This window comes from Suncus etruscus, chromosome 2, assembly GCF_024139225.1.
Source record: "Suncus etruscus isolate mSunEtr1 chromosome 2, mSunEtr1.pri.cur, whole genome shotgun sequence".
NCBI lineage: Eukaryota > Metazoa > Chordata > Mammalia > Eulipotyphla > Soricidae > Suncus > Suncus etruscus.
Genome location: NC_064849.1, coordinates 118,153,494 through 118,172,610, shown reverse-complemented (window position 1 = coordinate 118,172,610; position 19,117 = coordinate 118,153,494).

The window sequence follows — 19,117 nt, the reverse complement described above, 5'->3', positions numbered from 1 at the left end:
ATATTAAGTACCTGTAGACTCAGGCTTGCCTATAAAAGGATAGAACTTTTGGCAGAAAAACTGATTATTTCTTCAGAAGAGAATTTTTCTAGTTTTTGTGTAAATGCTAGTTCCTTCCCCTTTTCTGGGCATGAGGCATAGTATCAATGCTCAGACTAATGTGACATTGTTCTATGACTTAGGTACCAGTCGATCTGCACTGACTAAACCATCAAGAGTATCACAGATTAATGAATCATGTTTGTATATTAAATGTTCTGGCCATTACTTACATTTATTTTATATTTTTAAATTAAGGGCAACCTTTAATCAAAATTAAAGGTTACAAATAGCTAACCCTGACTTGATCACTAGCATGGTACGGACCTCTGAGTACTATAAGCACAGAGCCAGGAGTAGACCCAAGAACACCACCAAATGTGACTCACCACACCCTCCCCATGACAGTAAAATTAAATAAATGCCAACTACCTGATTTCATCTTCCCATAGAGTTCTGTGGATAGGGATCATGTACCTTTCTGTTTCTGACAAGGTTTCTACACAAAGTAATTGATATTTGATAAAGGATAAAAATCTTAAATCACTTTAAAAGGTCATTCAATTTATTGACATTTTACAAATAAGAAAAATATATTGACTTTATCCCGTTTATGAATAGTTCATGGCCAAGTGACTCCTATTTCACTGAGAGATCCTTCAGTAAGAGACCTCATAGTCTTTATTTGAGAAAGTTCAGTAAAAGAAATCTCAAGTGTTTGAGTTATGACATTTCCACATATGTCAGTTTTAAATGTCGAAAGTTATTCCTGTGTGCCTCAAATATTTCACCATTTATAAAACAAAATACTTTTGGGTCTTCGTACTGATTATAAAAAACACTGAACAGGACAAGACAGAGGGAAATTACCAAGTTTTACTTACTTTAATTGAGAGTTCCACCAGCTAGAAAGAAATTGCCACTCTGTGACCATAGGGGCATCTAATTCTCTGTGCTAGCACTCACATCATTCTATGTCCGCCTTCAGCTACAGTCTATGAGCATTTGTGAGCTGCTTTGTTGGAATTCCATTTTCTCCAGGCCTCTAGCATTCCGCCCACGGTGGCTGTGAGCATTGTCTCAGCCGACAATGGATGGCGATGACAGAACGCCAGTCTGAGCCATGTCCTGGTCTAAGTCTTTTATCCCCATTAGCCTATTCAGTTCTCACAACAGCAGCCCCATCTTTTGGATGCTAGGATTGTGTCCATCTGATTACTGGAGGAACTACGAAAGGAAAAGTTCCTGTGCTCAGGCACACACAGCTAGGAAGCATCAGAGGTAGCACAGATCCCCGCAGGCCAGTACAGCAGATCCCATTGTGCTACATGGCACAATTATCCGCCCGTGAATCTTTGTGAATCATGTTGGCTGCCCCTGAGCTTCACTTCACCGTCTCATACTTAAAAACCATCTGCAAAATAGTTCTGAAACGCTTTGAGAAAGCTGTAACACAGTCACCATGATAGAGTGGAAGTGAGGCTTTTCTCTGCCCTGAAAAGCCTGAGGATTTTCCTGATTGTCAGTTCTTGGGCTCTCGGAGCTTGAGTCACCTGCTTAGCATTTTTGTTTCCTGGAAGGACACTTGCATCTACCATTTCTGTCCTGTTTTTTATGTTGTATGCGTAAATCTCTCCTCTCACGACACCTTTCTTGTGCACTGAGAATGTCCCCATGAGTGTTTCCTAGATCTGTTCAGTGACTTTGGACTAAAACCTCTCATTTGTATTATTCATCAGATGCTATGCTAAAGAATGCAGCTCTCTGCAACTATCAGAGGTATTCCTAGTCAGTCACCTTCCCTGTTCAATCTTACAAACACAGATCTCTCCAATGCTCTTTGTTTCTGTTTTGGTGGTGGTGATGGTTGTTTAATTGTTTTCTTTCTGCCATAAAACCCTCCAGTGTTCCAATTTATCTGAACACTTTATCTCTCTCTTAGCACATTTTTCAGCTTTGAACTCTTGTGATCAGATTGGGAATTACATCTCCGAACAAGTGCAGGCCTTTCCAGTGTTGTTGTTAAATGCAGCTTGTCCCAGTGGAGAGCCCAGAGTTTCATGACTGGAGCCAAATACCCCTGTCTGGCATGAAAGCTAGATAAAAACACCCATTGTGGCCCCCTTCCTCCCTCCAAAAAAAAAAACCCTCCTGGCTGATACTTTGTAATCTAAGGTTTCTTTTATTGGGATCATTTGCCTGTATGTGAGTCACTAGAAATAGCTGGCAGATGGTAGCTTCATCATATATCAAACATATTTTCAGCAGCTTAGCATGGCTGCCAACTAGCCAGACAGGTCGCAAAGTTCCCTATAGCTACTAGTGTTACCACTATATTCCTTGAAAAATTCGAGAGATCTTGAGAAATCCTTGGAAAACTCCCTGGAGAAGGCCTGATAGTAAGCATTTCCGGTTTGCTATTACAGCCTCTGAAGCAACTATTCAACTCTGATATTGTGGGGTGGAATTGAGCTGTGGTTCTGCCACAGAAGATATAGTCTCAGAGAAGTCAGGCTGCAGTCCAATGTGACTTTATTTACATATCGGATGGCTGAATTTCACCCTGGGATAGGAACCACCCTGGTACCAGAAAGAAAGAAGGAGGATGGAAAGAAAAGAGCCAGAGAGGGAGAAAAGTGTCACCAATACTTATCCAAGTGTTGCATATTTGGATTTGTTTATTTTCTACATCTGGTTATAAATGATCTGTGGTTCCCAGTAAGTGTGGGCGTCTTACATTAACTTGAATGATCTTTCATTAACTAAAAACCGAAGTTTCTAGTTTTGATTTATCTTGAGTTATTTTTCCATTCTGTTTTATTTCGGATTTCTAAAGGAAAATTTAAAAAACTTCGACTGAGCCTTTGATATATTAAGGAGCCGACAGTGCCCCCCTGAGGCTAACATGAGGTTTGCAGCCACACTTTGATGCTGAGCCTAGACTGCGGAATCACATCTCTGCCCAGGCAACCGTGTAAGACCAGCTGACATGTCCCTCTTGCGCAGATCTGGACATTTCCATATTACTCTCTGAGGACGATATCACTTCTCTTATAGGACTGATGTTCTGGCCACTTTTATGAGGGAGGGAAAGAGGAGAACTAGAAGACTTGACAATCATTTCTTATTTCTTTAGGATTTTTTTTCAATGTTTTCTAACAGGAAGTCAATTCTACCTTGCTGAATCATTATTTAAATTATTTAAATGGATAAAGATAATCCATTTATCATTTAAATGGATTCTTCCTGGGCAAAAAGTTGCATTTATTTATTTGCAACAGCGGCTGCATTTATTTATTGACTTATTCATGTATGTGAACCTGTGATATTACACAGCAAAGGGAAATTAGATAGAGAGAAAATTTGCTTTTGTTTTGAAAGCTACACCTGGAGGTACTTGGGAGCTATTTCCTGCTTTGTGCTTGGGGGGAGTGGGGAGGGATGGGGCATTACTCTCATGGCTAATGTGCCAGGGAACAAACCACACAAACCTGGACCTCCCTCATGCACTTTATCCCTTTGTGCTATCCCACCCCCTGCTCCCTTGGGGAAGTGCATATTAAGGTCAATCATGGTTGCTTGTCACAGATATACTACATAAATAAAAGCCTTTGTTGCTGAATGGAAGACATTAGTAACTACAAACTAGCAAAGGGACAAAAATCGATGACATTCATACAGGAGAGCACGAGGCAAAGCATTATGCATCAGCTTCACAAGCTCTAACAAAATTTTGAGCTTCTGTGAGAAGAGTAGGCATGAGTAGTTTCTTACCCACAGCACAGCAGCGCTTGGGCCAGAAGCAAATGTCCAGAAAATCATCAGTTGAGCATGGAAATTAAGTGCTTGGAATGGAATCAGAGAACACCTTAGCAGCAAGCCCCACAGCTGGAGAGAACATATGCCTTTCAACAGTACAATGTAGGACTTTATGTTTCAGATTAAATGGAACACAGTAGCCTGATTAGCAGTAAATTGGAAACTTTTTCTTCCCTTCAGCCAGATGCAAAGCTTGTCCTTGGTCATTCTTTTCTCTGAGTGTACGACTGGCAGAGAGGAAAAAAACACATGAAGATGCTAGTGAGGAATTTTGCCAAAGTGCAGCCATGCTGGGTGAACATCCCAGTCCATTGCCTGGAGAATTGCTTTTCTTTTGGAATTCAATTCTATTTAAATCTAAGTCTATTTAAAATTGAGAGTCTGGACATTGTGTGAACATTTATTTATACACTTATCAAGGTCATTTGTACACATGATCATTTGTACACATGATCCTTTATATATTTCTTGTACATCCTTTATATATTTCTTGGTCTCCTGGAGCCATATTTTGTAACATTTTCATGTGTAATGTGAGAAAAAATTTTTGTGAGTGATTACATTACTGAGAACACAGCTAACATGAAACATAATGCATGTGGAGTACATGTGTGTGAGTCTCTGGAAAAGGTCAGTCAAACAGAACGAAGACAAGAATTAGGCTTATTGAGAGAGAAGGGTGTTACATCAGAGCCCTTTGGATGGGCTTGGATGGAGGTGGATGGTGATCGAGGCCTTTCTCCTCCAGCTCATGACACGTGGCTCTGCAACCTCCTTTAGCTGTCAGGGTGGCGGTGAGGAGAAAATCCACTCACAGACAGGCTTTAGGAAATATCAGCTTTATTTTCCCTGGCCAACATGTGTGGCCTATAATCTTAAACTTATTTAAGCATGGTCTTGTCAGCTTGCCCTGCGCCTAGCTTCTTTCAGTCATCTCTCCTCCTGCTTCCTTCTCCATTCTCCATCCAGGCAAAATCCCCTTTTGCCCTTTCGGCCAAAGCTCTTATTACCTCCCAAGACCCCACCCAGTAATAGGAGGTCTATTAGCAGGTAAGATTACAACGGAGGTAATGGGGTTTGTGGTTACAAAGGGAACATTGAAAAAATGAAGACAAGTGTTTGGAAATTATCCAGGGAAGAAATGGTTCTGCCTTTAGGTACCACTCATGCCATTGGTCTGTCTGACAGTCTGAAGCTTTGGGGGCATTCTAGAATTCAGTCAGATTTCCTGGATTGTCAATCCCATTTGGTTCTGTTCTATCACTTTCCCTTTTTCTCCTTTCTCCTTAAGTCAATTAGAATCCTCACACTCCATTTTCTGCCCTCTCTGGCAGCCCCTCTGATGCCACCCTCCAAATACTTCCTCACTCACTACTACTTTCTCATGCCAACTCCTATGCCATTGCATATTCAGAAATGGAAGGTCCTGTGAGACTACTTAACTTTGTAAAGTAGATAGTATCATTCTGCTATTCTTGGTTGGGGGCCATTTGTGGGACTTGGCAAGTGTTCAGGAGCAGTTGCTCCCAATAGAGTTCAAGGAACTATATGGTGGTGGTGATGGAACCCGAAGCTCAGCCTATTGCATGCAAAGCCTGAGCTTGGCCTGTTGAGCTATTTCTGCAGTCCCAGTAATAGGTTCTGTTTTAATTGTATTTATTTGAGTTCAGTTTATATAACAATCATTTCCAATTTCTCTACAACTGTCCCAACCCACAAAAAGATGCTAATAAAGGAAATAATCCTAAATTGTATTGTTACGAAGCTCAGAGGGAATATATTTTACCCCATGTTGTTGGGGGCATAAAAGCCTTTCTCTGTGCGTGTGTGTGTGTGTGTGTGTGTGTGTGTGTGTGTATGTGTGTGTGTGTCTGTGTGCACTTTGTTTGTGCAGGTACGTGATATCCAGGTTCTCACTTATACAAGGCATATGTTCTACTACTTGAATCACAATCACAACCCCTCCCCTCAAATGCTCTAAAATTTTAAGAATGCAAATAGCCACTGGTGTTCTCACTGTTTTATTCTTAAAACAAGAAAAAATGGTTGCTGGGAATATGGAGGAAAGAAAATGATGAAAACAGGGCTGGAGGCTCTGCAGACCAGATGGTGTGAGATGGCAGGACCCCAAGACTGGCAGACATGGTGAGGGTGGGAGCTCGGGGAGCAGGGGTGAGGAAAGGCGAATCCAACTGGTACCAGCAAAGATGTAGTGGCCACTTAACGATCTGGATTCCATCATGAAAATATTCTAAAGGTTTTCTACTTTTATAGAGACACTTTACATTTGAATTCTAAGCACAAAGGAATAATCACTTTAAAGTTAGTGTGGCACTTAACACATTAAGGAGAAATGAATATGTATTAATTTACTTAGAGTACCTCAAGAAGAAATTCAAATGTGTAAAAATGAGCCAGAATATTTTCTTCTGTTTCTACTTTGTAACTGAAAGCAACTGCATATATTTGTGGAAGCTTTCTGCTCATGCTCTTTAATGCATAATTTCAATCTGACTGATCATTTTATTTAAGGGTAATTTTGTTGTTAGCTTTGCAGTTTTCCTAAACAGCTTTGATATTTCTAAGATGTGATCGCCACCTTCTGGCCATATAGCATATTGCTGAGAAGTCATACACAGATATATATATATATATATATATATATATATATATATATATATATATATATATATATAATGTTTACCGGTACCATTGAAAAAAAGTGTCTTCTGTCTCTAAATCATAATGTCATAATGGTCACACACGAATTCTGGAAACCCTTTTATTTCCTCAATAGCAGTTCACGTGTTTATTTTATATGCATATTTGTGTGGTTCTCCTTAAAACAATAAACAATAATATCCTAATAGTCCAGAATTCCCATGACCTATTGGCAGAATTTAGCATTGGTATGTAAATTAATAGTTCAAAGTAGTTCTAGTTTTGGCTTTCTGACTCTGAAAATAAGTCTGGAACAGGATGTAAATGTACAAAGAAATGCTCTTTGTTGTAGAGAATTCTTGACCTTCAATATAGTTTGGAGTTTAGGTTTCATCAATGATAGATTAATTATTGAAACTCAGTCTCAATGCAAAATCCAACGTAACATCCCCTGCACAATTTAGAGACCTGTGTGTGAGATACGTACTCCATCTCTCAGAACATGTTTTCATCCAGGCAGATCATATTATGTATTAAAAATAAAATCCCTGATAGAATAAGAAGTCATTTTATCAAAGGAATTCAAATTGGAAAACAGGAAATCAAACTATCTGTATTTGCAGATAACATGATGATTTACATTGAAGACCTAGACATAAAAGCTCCTAGAAATGATAAACCAATACAGCAAACTAGCTGACTACAAATTCAATATACAAAGGACAGTTGCATTCTTTATACAAAAAATGACTAAAGAGAAGGAGATCAAAGAGACTATCACATTTAAAACAGTGTCCAAAACATCAAATGCCTAGAAATCAACCTAATAAGAGAGGTAAGATATCTATACCATAAAACCTTCAAAACACTTTAAGAAAGACATAAAGAAATGAAAAAACATTCCATGCTCATAGATTGGAAAAATCAGTATTATCAAATGACCATTTTACCTAAACTACTGTAATGATTCAATGCAATCCTTATTTAAATTTAGACAACATATTTCAAGGACTTAGAACAATGAATTATAAAGTTTGTGTAGAACTATAAAAGACCTAGAATAGCCAAATACATATTGAAAAACCAGAAATTGAAAGGCATCTTATTACCTAACTTGAATCTCTAGTACAAAACCATAGTGATCAAAACAGCATGGTATTGGAACAAAGACAGAATTTTAGAACAATGGGAAAGAATAGAATATCCAGTGACAAACCCAAAAGTATATAGTCAATTAATCTTTGACAAGGGATCTAATAACTTGAAATGAAATAAAGAGAGTCTCCGCAACAAATGGTGTTGGAACAATTGGATAATTGTTGCATAAAAGCCCTTGGGCGGGGCTGGATGGAGGTGGATGGAGAGATGGAGGGTAAGAGGCCTTTCTCCTCCAGCCTAGGACAGTGTCTGCAACTACCTCTCCAGCCTTCGGGTCCACATCTATAGGATAGAGGCGGTGAGAAAATTCACAGGCAGTCTTCAGAAAACATCAGCTTTATTCAGGCCCTGGCCAACTTGTGTGGCCTATCATAACCTTTTACGCTGGATCCCTAATCAGCCCTGCACTGTACCTTGTCTCTCAGCCATCTCTCCTCTTGCTGCTTCTTCGTCCATCAATCCTCCAAATCTTCTCATCCATCCCTCCTCCCCTTCAGACCAAACCTTTTGTTGCCTACCAATGACTCCTCCCAGAAATGGGCAGGTCTTGGGCCGGGAAGGTGGCGCTAGAGCTAAGGTGTCTGCCTTACAAGCGCTAGCCAAGGAACGGACCGCGGTTCGATCCCCCGGCGTCCCATATGGTCCCCCCAAGCCAGGGGCGATTTCTGAGCACATAGCCAGGAGTAACCCCTGAGCGTCAAACGGGTGTGGCCCAAAAACCAAAAAAAAAAAAAAAAAAAAAAAAAAAAAGAAATGGGCAGGTCTTATTAGCAGGTAAGGTTACAGGAAGAATGGGAGATGGTCTAAAAGATAATCACATGTAAGAAATTAAAGATTCATCCACATCTTACATTTTATACAAAAGTCTATTTAAAGTGGATCAAAGACCTTGAGATTAGACCTGAATCCATAAAGTCCGTTGAGGAAAACATAGGTAAAACACTTCAAGACTTAAATCACAAAGAAGTCTTTGATGATAGGATGTCCATGGCAAGATGATAGAAACAAATCTTAATCAATGGAAGTACATCAAACTAAAAAGTTCCTGTATGGCAAAAGAAACATGGGCTAAAATTAAAAGACAACTAACTGAGTGGGAAAAATTTTTGCACTCGAACAGCAGATAAAGTTTTGTTATCTAGGATATACAAAATATTCACAAAGGTTAATTCTACAAAATTTAAGAAAAAACATCAAGAAATGGGAAGAAATGAAAGACTCTTCTGAGAAAGACCAACAGAGACAGCATCAGGCACATGGAAAAATGCTCATAATAACTTAGATTCAGGAAAATTTAAGTCAAGACAATAAGACAACATCTTTTACCAGCGAGGATGACACAACAAAAATACTGTGAACAATTTGTGTTGGTAGGATGTTGTGAGAAAAGAACTTTCATCCGCTACTGGTGGGAATGCTGCCTGGTCTAACCTCTATGGAAAATAATATTGAGGGTTCTCAGTAAACTAAGAATTAATCTGCCATATAACTCAGCAGTCCCACTTCTGGTATCTATACGCAGGACAGATAAACACTGATCCAAATGGATGTATACACACTGCTATTCATTGCAACACTCATTACAATATCTAAGGCTTGGAATCAACCTAGATGTCCAACAACAGATGAGTAGATCATGAAGATGTGGTACATGTATACAATGGAATACTACATCTCTGTAAGGAATGATCAAACCATGCAATTTGCTGCACATGGATAGAACTAGAAGATATTATGTTAAGTGAAATCAGAAGAAGGATAAATACAAAATAATACCACTTATAAGTTATATTTAAAATAACTGCATAAAGAAATGCAACAATTTAAATGGGAGTTGCCTCAAATACTCTTGGCCCCAGAGTATATCAAAAAGAAGAAAAGAAATTGAGTAGAGGAGGAGAAACACAAATATGAAATAAAGGGGCCAAAGGCCAAGGAGATTCAGGTTCATTAGTGCTGTTATAAAAAGACAACTAAATATCCTAGCCCAAGTAAAAACAATACAATCATGAGACCCAACTTTAACAATTTAAAATTAAAATGGGTCTGTTATACAGGCATGTTGTGAGTGGGGAGGTGGGTTGACATGGGATGTACAAGGAGACCATTGGTGAAGAGAGGTTGACACTGGTGGTGGGATTGGACCTAATTCATTGTATTTCTGAAACTCAACTATAAAGAGCTTTGTAAATCACAGTGGTTTCAAAGAGATATTTTTTAAAAGTCATTTTGTAATTCTGACAAGTATTATTATTTACTTATTTATTGTGTGGTTGCCTCATTCTCTTACCTTTGCTTTCTTCTTCTCAAACATATTTTTACTTACAGAAAACTTAAACAATTAAAAATAAGAGAATGTGATTGAAATTTTCTAAATTAAAATTTTAAATTAAATTACGTTGTGATACAGAGTTAAAAGGCTGTTGATGGCTGAGTTTTAGTCATACAACATTCATCCCTTCACCAGTGTTTGTTTCCCACCACCAATGTTCCCAATTTCCATACTGTCCTGTCCCCAACCTCCAGTCTGCCTCTAAGGCAGACAGAGGACAATTCTCTTTCTCCTCTTCTTTCTTCTCCTTTTACTCTTTCTCCTCTTCAGCTTCCTCCTCTTCCCCTTTTCCTACTTTCTTCTTCTCCTCCTCAATAGCTCCTCCATCTTCTCCTTCTGCTCCTTCCTCTTCCTCTTCGTTATCCTCCTCCACTTCCTTTTCCCCCTCCTCTTCCTTTTCCTCCTCTTTCTCCTCCGTCCCCATTTTTAGGCATCATGTTTTACAATACTGTTGTTACTCAAAGGGGTCATGTGTATCAGTTTATTTCCTCTCAGCACCCAGTTCTTGTCTAAAGTGAACATTTCCAGCTATTATTGTCACAGCAGTCCCTTCTCTATGCTAGCTTCATTCCCTCCTAAATTATTGAAAAATTCTAACACAACTAGCCAAATTATCTAAATTTAATTATTTTTTACTAATTTAAAATAATACTGAATATTTTCTATATTTCAGTTTAGGCCACATGTTTACAATAGAGCAAATGTTTGTGTCTTTGATGTAGTTACCACACCTCCCTAACACCAAAGTGCCAATACCCTCTACCACTCTTTCTATCTCTGACACATTCGCCCAACTCTTCAACCCCCACCATGGCATGGTCAATTTAATTTTATAATCTAATTCTAAGTGTTTGTGGCTTTTGATACTTTCTATTACATTGTCTTTTTATGAGGGAGATCATGCAGTATTCCTCCTTGTCTTTTTAGATGACGGAGATCATCCAGTATTCCTCCAACTTTCTCTGACTTACCATGATGAACCCCAATTCCATCCAAGTTGCATCCAGCAACAAAATTTCACTTTTTTTTACTACTAGAAACAGTCCATTGTACTCCATTCTATTGTATAAATGTCATAACTTTTTCATTCATTAATTTTTTCAATTTCCAATAACCAACAAAAAATGTTTAAGATTCCAAATTAAATGACTCCATAATAGTTATTTTGGTTCCCTTTAATAATATTTTCTCCTGATTTTGGCAGCTATGATGCTATATTTAAAGTACCTAGGCCATGAAAACATCTCATGGTGTTTTCAACATGGTGTGTCAACCTCCCCTCCTTCTTAGTGGGCATGAAATGTGTCATCTGCAATAAATCAGATGACTGTTCCAAGTCAGAGGCCTGGATACCTCAAGTACAGCTTTTTATCCTTGTGAACTATATGTCCACATTAAATTTCTAAACTATGCAACTTGAACTGAATATTCCCTCTGAACTATATTTTTCTCTGAACTTAGAAAAGAAACCAAAAAAAAGTAAAAATATTCTCCCAATCTAAACAGTTATGGGGCTGAAGAGATAGTACAATGATAAGGGCACTTGTCTTGCATACGGTCAAGTATGGTTTGATATTTGGCACACATATGGTTCCCCAAGCCCCAGTAGGTATGGTTCCTGAACACAGAGCGAGGAGTAAGTGTGTAAAAAAAAAAATTAAGTTGTGGGATCTTCACTAATTCAACCTCTGCTTATCATGCTTAAAGGCCTTTGTCCTGGAGTCTGGATTTCCATAGCAAAACATCCAAAAGATACTTTGGTAGAATATCACTCCTGTAGAAACATCTGTAGACTTTAATGGAGAAGCAGAGCTAGAAATGTGAGAATTATTTATTGCTAACCATCACTTTCTTTGTGCTCTAAAAATAGTGAAGTGGGGAGTAATAGTATAGTGGTAGGACACTTAAATGGCAAGCCACCCTGAATCTGATCCATCCCCAACATTCTCTTCTGATTTCTCTGAGCCTACCAGGAATAGTTGTTGAGTACAGAGCCAAGAGTAAGCCCTGAACACTTTTATTTTTTAAAATAAAAACAAGTAGCAACCAATGTATCTTGATTATTTTGCCTTAAGAATTCTAGAAAATTTTGTTCTGAATAAAACTCTCACCTGCTCTCATCTGTTATTACACATAAATGTTATGAATCATTGTTAGTGCAGAATTTCATTGGTTGGGATGAAGCTTGGGAGTATTCTCCAGATCCCCTGTGACTCTATTGTACTGCCAAGGTATGAACAGGTTCTCTGCATGTAAGAACAGTTTCTCAGCTACCAGGAAGGATCGTGGTTATGGCCTAGACATTTTTCTAGAAAAACAGAAATCCAGGGCCTCAAGGAATAGATACCAGTTGAGAAGGAAAATAGATATTAGGTTTAAGACTTGGCCAAGAGAACTGACATGAAGGTGGATTAATCTGTGGAGGAGAATGTGAGCAGTCCTTCTGACTCCCACAACTTGGATCTGAGAATAGTTTGTACAGGACCCACAAGGCCACACACCTGTTTCAGAAGCAAAATAGATTTGAACTCCAATGTTGAAGGAAAATCTGTCCTCCACTTTCTGTTTTCTCTGTTGCATTTGGATTACTGAACATTTTTGTCAACACGGGAATTTAAAAACATGAGAGAAGGTAAAGAATCCAGAAAAAATTTGTTTGACAAATAAATTATGGGTATAAATCCTCGAAGGGCCTTGTTAAAATTCGTGTTGGCTCATGGCCTGAGGTAGGGTTTGTGGATCAGTTAGTTCTGAAATACATGAAATACATGAGATAGCAAAATAGTTGGTGAGTAGAGATGGAATGCAGTGTTCTTAAACCCCTATTATTAAAAGTAAAATAAGTCACAGTGATTAAAAACCAAGAAAATAATTAATATTTTAAATGTGATGTGAGTTGATTGGGCATGCAGCTAAACAATAAAATGCCTGCCTTGCATGTATGAAGCCTTGGGTTCAATTGTTAGGAAGTGCTAAAATCAAGAATGCAGGTAAAATGCTGTGTGCCACATGTCTAAACATCTAAAACTCTAAAGCCCTTTTACAGACTGTTATTTAGGAAAGCTCACACCTCCTTCTTTCACAAATATGTCTAAACATTGGCCTGAAAATTCAAGTTCAGATCTTGAGTTTAACATTTAGTTAATATTTGGCATTTAGGTTTATCCTTGCCTTAGTATCAAAGGTCTGTATTTCCACTCCCAAGGACATCCTTCATTGTCAGAGCCATCTTCAAGTACAATGATTTCAAGTCTCTTATCATTGAGGGCAGAAGCCTGTGATGCAGTCTTCTTTCTATTTCCTCTCGCTAACTATAGAACCAGAAGGCTCTCTGTGCATATGTGGAGGCTGCAGATCACAGGCTTAAATTCTGATTAAAGGCACCCACAGATGCCTTCAACCAAACAAGTATGTACACTAGTGGCATGTCTGCACACCTTCCAGGTTGGAGGAATAGGACACCGTAGGTCCTGCTAACTATTAGTTTTGCCTGAGTTGGACATCTAAAATCCCAATTTAAGTAAAGGACAAAGGAAGGTGTAGACCTGTGTTCTCAGGCCCCACAAATGCTTCTCTTAGGTCAAGCCTTTATTTTACTTTTTCTAAAGCAAGTACTAATCCCCTGTGACAAAAAGCCTTGAACCCTGATCAACCAACCTTATATATCACTGTTCTCACACTGTTGGCAAGAAAGAAGCTTATTGACTATTTGCAGTGTGTTATCGCTCCACTAGCATTTGGAGTAGTGGAGGCAACTGAGCTAGAAACCCCCCTTTTTTAACCTCTCCTCTCCCCAAGATCTATTTCCAAATAAAGTTATGCCAAATACTTTATCACCTGTAAATGTTTGGAATATCTAGAGTTTAAAAGTCAAGTAAGAATTTGAATATTTTAGTAGATATTCTTCTTCAATATTAATATTATTGATTTTTTGTGGTTGTTTTTGGGTCACACCCAGTTGTTCTCAAAGGTTACTCCTGGCTCTGGTCTCAGAAATTGCTCCTAGAAGGCTCAGGGGACTATATGGGATGCCAGGATTGGAACCACTATCAGTTCTGGATCCACTGTGTGCAAGGAAAATGCCCTACCAAGGTGCTATCTCTCTGTTTCCAAGATTATTGATTTTTCAACCAAACAAGTGAATTTGAAACAATAGGAGGATAACATTTCATACTGATTTAATATGTCTGTAAAATTTTGACCTCTTTTTTATTCAGGGAGGTTAATATATATCTTATTGTTTTTGGGACACACCTAGTGATGCTCAGGGGTTACTTCTGCTTTTGTACTCTAGAATCATTCTTGGCTATGCTCCTATACGGGATGCCAGAGATTGAACCTGGGTTGGCCATGTGTAAGGCAAATGTCCTTGGAAGATTTAATATGATCTATAAAATGATATACACAAAGATTTATTAAAATAGCACTGGCAGCAGGTACAGGGTAGAGGGATGGCTATCTTCAGAGATTTCTAGTATTGTCACTAGTATAATTATCATTGGAGTCTTGATGCTCTTCTTCCTATTGCTGCTATTGGATAGTGGAGGACATTTTTGACCACACACCTGGCAGCAATCAGGGCTCAGGGTTGATTGCTTTGTGATCAGGGATCACTCCTGTTTGTACTCAAAGGACCAAATAAGATGACAGAGATTGAAACCAGGTCAGTTGTGGACAAGGCAACACTTTTAACAGATGTAGTATCTCTATGTATTTTTAAAAAATCTTCCAAACATTTTTTTAAAGTTTCAAAGGATGTTATAGTGCAAGAACTATTAATTAACTGGACAGTTAATGTCAAAGTCTCTGAGAAAATGAGATGCAAAGCAGGTATGTTTTTATTTTGTTTCTTGTGGGGGTCACCCCTGGTGACATCAAGGTCTATTCCTGGTTCTGCACTCAGAAATAACTCCTGGCAGGCCCATGGTGCTATATGGGATGCCATGGATAGACCTCAAGTCAACCACGTGCAAGGCAAATGCCTTTCCCACTGTGCTATTGCTCTGGCCCCAGGTAGGTTTTATAAGGAAGGAGAGAAAGAAGGGGGAATGCAGAACTGGGAAGAAAGAAAGAAAGAAAAGAGAAAATCAAGGAAGCATTAAATTAAGTCTTTGGGCATGGCTGGAGTGTTCAAGAGAAAAATGTGACACAGATGAACCAAGAAGATAAATGTGCCTGTCAGTCTAGATCACCAATAATTTATTTGGCTACTATCAATAAAATCTTGCTTATTTCCCAAGTTGTCTTCTCCAAACAACCCACAATAAGGCCCAAATGACTTGCCAAATGCCACCTGAAGCTGGCTATCCCATTTCTCTTTTGAGTTTTGAGAGTCTCTAGAACCAAATAGCACAACCCACTACAAGTTCACTGCAGTGAACAAAGGTCGCAGGGATCACTGCCAGTGACCTTTTCAGCATGCAAGGATAAAGCTCCCCAATATCTAATATGTCTTTATATATAAGGAGTTGTGATGTTACTTTAAAAATTCTGACATAGATTTACCCTAGTCTCCCAGTCTCATGTTTTTACATATTGTATTGAAGTATACTTAAAATAAGTGTTCCCAAAATATGAATGTTCATGGAATGAACAATACCCAAAACAAGAAATAGCTTCTGTGGAGCCCTATTCTGGTGACTAAATGCTGAGTAGTCATCATTATGAGACATCTCATTAGAAGTGAGTGTTTGGCCCTATTTTAAGCTTCATGTGGGCAAGGTCATATTCTATATCCTGCCATTTCTAGAGTCTAGGTTGACATTAGATTTGGAAGAACTTCATACTGTTGCATGTGTTTTGGTTTGCATGTCTTATGGTTGTTAATCTAAAAATATACAATGATATAAAGAATTAGAGATTAAGAGGAAAGGGGCAAATGGTCATGGAAGATGTAGAAAATGTTGTAAGCTTTATAGAATATGTATTTATAATTATTTCAGTAAATATGCATTAAGATCATTTTAAACAATCCTCACATTTCTTAATAACTATTGTTCTATATATTCTTTAAGATCTTGAGTTGGGGAGATAATACAAAATAAGACATTTGTAATTGGCTGACCACAGTTGAACTCTGGCACCACTTAAGCTCCAACAAGCTTATCAGGACTGACTGACCCTTGAGCATAAAGCCAGGAGTAATTCCTAACTATAGAATCCTCTGCTCACCTCCAAATAAAACCTTAACAAAGATTGTTCTTTGTTTAACTCCGATACTCAGGAGTTATTCCTGGCTGTCTGCTCAGAAATAGCTCCCAGCAGGCACAGGGGACCATATGGGACACCGAGATTCGAACCAACCACCTTTGGTCCTGGATTGGCTGCTTGCAAGGCAAACACCGCTGTACTATCTCTCCGGGCCCAGATTGTTCTTTTCAATGGATTCCAAAACGTATGATATCATCAGTGTTGATGTGTTAAGATAAACAGGAAAATCCAAACACCTCCTCCAAAGCACACAGTAACATTTTAGAATAGATAACTTTTCATTTTTAAACTTTTTTTTTAATTTGGGGAGGTTGAATTGCACCAAGTGATTCCATCACCCTGTACAGCTATAGTGCCTAGTTTCAGTAAAGATGAATGTTACGATGATCAGCTTCATATAAGATCCAGAACAGTAGTTCTATTCTCAGGTTACAATCTTAGAGATTCTGAAATTTAGTGTCTTCTGGAAGCCCCAGAATTCCTGGAGCACTGGTGAAAGGAGATGGCTGGGCCCTGTGGTGGAGTTTTTTATTCAGTTTGTGAGTGATGGGGTCCAGTGTGTACTTGCTCCTGTTGGAGCTGTACGTCAGTTAATAGAACATCTGAGAACCCATATCCAAGAGCTCACAAATTAAATCCTTGCACCTTTTCCACACTCAGGGGTGCAAAAGCATCATGTCATGCACTTCTTTTCCAAAATAATTTAAATCAATTCTGTAGAGATTTGAGTATTTTTAATAATATTTTTTATTTAAACACCTTGATTACAAACATGATTGTGGTTGGGTTTCAGTCTTATAAGATATTTTTAATTCTCCTACCCTTTCATCTATATCTTTCTTTGCTCTGTCCCACCACCCTGCTGATAACTCTATTGGAGTGTATATTTTCTTTCTTCTTGATTTATTTGTGCAGCAGTGGCCCCATTTTTGAGTTTTTGAAAGGCAACCAGCCACGTTTTTGCCTGTTGTCACAGTCCCTAATAGGGAGTGTTGCAATCATCAAGAAATTCATAGATGTGTCCTCTGCTGGCTCAATGATTTAATTGCATAGATTCTTCAACTCACCCGATGTGCTTTGTTATACTCACAAACCTAGAAAATTAAGTCTTGTTTCTTCTTGATATTAGAAATACAAAAACATAGGTTACAACAATAATGTTTAGTCATATATAATTGAACCCCCCACAAAGGCCATATTTTTAAATAAGTGTCTTTCTCAACCTAGTGTTTCTCAATCTTAGCTATATCTTGGTATCAATGAAAAAAAAAATGATTGGTGTCTAGGTTCCAATCCAGAACCCAAGTTCTTTTTTGATGAATATTTTCTGTAGTTCGGGTAAAGAGATTGTAAAAGTATTGCAGCTGGAGCATAATAGTAAAGCAGATAGAACATTTCCCTTGCATGCTGTCAACTCTGGCTTGATCCTGATATCCCACACGGTTCCTCACACACTACCAGGAATAATTCCTGAGTGCAAGACCAGAAGTGATCCCTTAGCATTGCTGGGTATTTCCTAAAGGAACAAAGAAACGCAGGTACTTTGTCCTCGCCCTGGGTATTTCCTAAAGGAACAAAGAAACGCAGGTACTTTGTCCTCGCCCTCATTCTTGAGGCCCCCACGCAGCTGGGCCCTCACACCCCTCCAGGCGACAGTCTTTACTCCAGTACAGTTTGACAGACATGCAACTGTGCAGAGCCGGGGGCCTACCCAGGCTCAGATTTGGTGGGTGCAGGCGGGAAGCGGGGTGTCTTGAACACCTCCCCATCCTCCTTGTCCTCATCACGGATGTCAATCACCTTCACCTCCTCGGACTCGCCTTCCAGAAAAAAAAAAAAAAAAAAAAAAACCTGACAACGTTTCTAAGAGAAAAACATTAAAATTTCTAAAGTATTTAACCTTTATATGAGTTTCAGGAGAACCAATCTTATTTTTTTTCTAGCTTGTTATTTTCAGAAATGCTATCCTTGCTTTAATTTCTTGTCTCTTTTTATGTTTGCCTTCAGGATTTTTGCTTGTTTAAACAAGAAAATATAATGAACTACTCTTTACATATTACACAATACATTAAATTCAATCCAATCTTGGATGAACCTTCTCTCTACTGGAAATGAGAAATTAAAAACTTTGCTGAGTTTTGCACTTCCTCTCTTGATTTAGTCCATAATGTCTTGGCAGGAAAGAGTTTGTTATTCTTGTAATTAATGACTAGAACAAAGTTGTTTGGAGTAAATAAGTCATTTTGAAGTGTCCTCTAACTTTCAAGGGCCTCATCCCCTTATGAAGCAATTTGTCAAAGTTCTGCCTGAATATTGAGATTTATGGTAATGTCAATTATTCTAAATGCAACCATACTGTTCAGACTATTCCACGTGTTTGGAGAAAAATAATTAAAGATCTATTTTGGTCAAATTAAACTACTTGAAGGCAATTAAATTGGTCAATTAGAAAATAGTTCTGAGACACTATACTTCAAGGGTGGAGAAACCCTGTATCTCCTAGGCCAAGGGAATTATCTCTCTAATGTCTCCAATATTTACTATGTTATGCAGGGGAAAAAAGGCACAAAATAATCATTTTTTAATCTATTTATTTATTTATTTTTATTTTGGGGGACTTCTTTGTTTTGGTGTAGATACTGAAGTTGATGTCTCCAATTTTATTTTATGTTATTTTCTCTTTCTCTTTCTTTTTGTGCTCTGGCATGGTTTTATTTCAGGAGCGAGACAATTATGTGGTGCTTGCCTTTAGTGCTGTAGTGCTCATTGGATATTTATTTGATATTTCTTTTTGTATTGTTGTGGTGTTTCAATTCCTTTTTTCCTGTCCTCTCTCAAACTGAGGTTGAGAGCCTCTAGAAGGACTACACCCATTTTTGGCTTATTTGGTTTTTACCC